The following is a 1,785-nucleotide window of genomic DNA, read 5'->3' as shown; positions in this document are numbered from 1 at the left end:
ATAAAAAAATTAAAATTTTCAAAGGATAAACTTAAAAATGTGCTATTATGGTCATTTTAGTTTTGAAGTGCTATTTTTGTGATATAAATTTAGAAAGTTGCTATTTTGGAGATTTGCCCAATATTAATCTCGGGCACCTGTTAAATTCTAGTTTTAATTTTTTTCTTCTGTTACATATACATACAGATAAAACGGCAGAGAGCTTCCACTGGCTCAATTTTTCCCATCCCAAAGCAAACCCGATGGCCTTCATATACTACTACTACACGTACCTTTTTAAACACAAGAATCCCGTAGAGGAAAGAAAACCCTTTTCGACAGCATCAGCTCATCCGGCCATTTGCCAACGGCTGTTTAGATTTGTGGTGGCTGGGCTAGGGATATTGCGTGAGAAAGAGATGAAAGAGTAAGAGGAATCAGAGAGAAAGAGCGATCACACTAGAGGTTACATGACATGGGGAAGAAGATGAGGAATATCTTAGCCTAGAACCAAACATATTACCCAATTCTATTTTTATTTTTCTTTCAATTTACCAGCTTCATCACTCTTGATAAGAAAATGTATATGTACTGGCACTTGTATATTTCAGAAGAAGAAAAAAAGTTCATCTCAGAAGTCTATGATTTCATTGTAGAGCAATGTTCACATTCGTCACGTCACGTACCTTTGAGTATTCGATATGCTGAACATAGAAGCTGAATGGAGAATCATTCATTCATTCCAAGGAAGAGAAGACAGAGAATCTTCAGAAGTCTCTAATCCCATTCCCATCCTCTACTCGGTTCTTTCCAGCCATCCAAGCTGTAATAAGAGAGAGGCACAAACCAAAAAAAAAGTGAAGAAAACCACAAATAACGACCACAATTACAATTGCTAAAGAAGGTAAGTGTATGAGCAGAGCAGAGCAGACAAGAGGAGAAAAGATTTCCAGAAGAAGGGTATAGCAACATTGAGTGATGAGAAAAGAGCCGAGCCTCTTGAGGAGGAATAGTGAACATCCACATAGCCATCATCAAACTCCATAGGTCAGGTTCGTTGGAGGTTGAAAGAGAGGACCCCAAAAATTTGTCAAGGGTAGTTCCACTTCCACAGGGGTTTTACTGGCGGTGGAGGCCCTAGGGGCAAAGGTTGGTTACTTGCTGCAGTCTTGTTAACAACCTGCTTGAATTGAATTTGAATTTGAATTTGAATTTGAATTTGAATTTGACAACAAGTCATTAGCTTAGTATGTTGTAATCCCTTTTGCTTTCAAATCATTTTACAAGCAGTAAGGACCAATCAATAGTTACAAGTAACAGTGTTGGTTAACACAAGCTCTCTGCATCTACTCTTATGGCAAAAATGGCTTACCGAGTGCAGAAGACGAGGAGGAGGAAGGAAAAGTAGATTCCGGTTCTCCTACACTCGACCGAATCTAGAACGACGACCTAGTCTATGACCATGAATGTTGAGCCGGTCATAAGTACCAATGGGTCGAGCTGCCCGCGGTTGGTGTTCTGCCCCTTGCGGTGGATCTGCCATATCAATATCCAATCTCTGCAAGTGGACTTGTTGTTCTTCTTCTCTTCTAGCTCTAGCACACTCCCTCTCGAAAGCTCTGATGTCTGCTATTATTGGAACTAGGTTTGATGGACCTCTGCTCCTCAAGTTCATACACCTGAAAGTGAAAGGTAGGTGAAGAAGAAGAATCAGTAACAAAACAAAATTAAAATGACTTAGTCTCAAGCAAGTGACTAAATCTCAATGTTTAAATCTACTCAGAATTTGGCAACGGCGCCAATTTG

The sequence above is a fragment of the Brassica oleracea genome, chromosome C8 (genome assembly GCF_000695525.1).
Source record: "Brassica oleracea var. oleracea cultivar TO1000 chromosome C8, BOL, whole genome shotgun sequence".
Taxonomy (NCBI): domain Eukaryota; kingdom Viridiplantae; phylum Streptophyta; class Magnoliopsida; order Brassicales; family Brassicaceae; genus Brassica; species Brassica oleracea.
The sequence above is the reverse complement of the archived record's forward strand: the minus strand, read 5'-3'. Positions refer to the sequence as shown.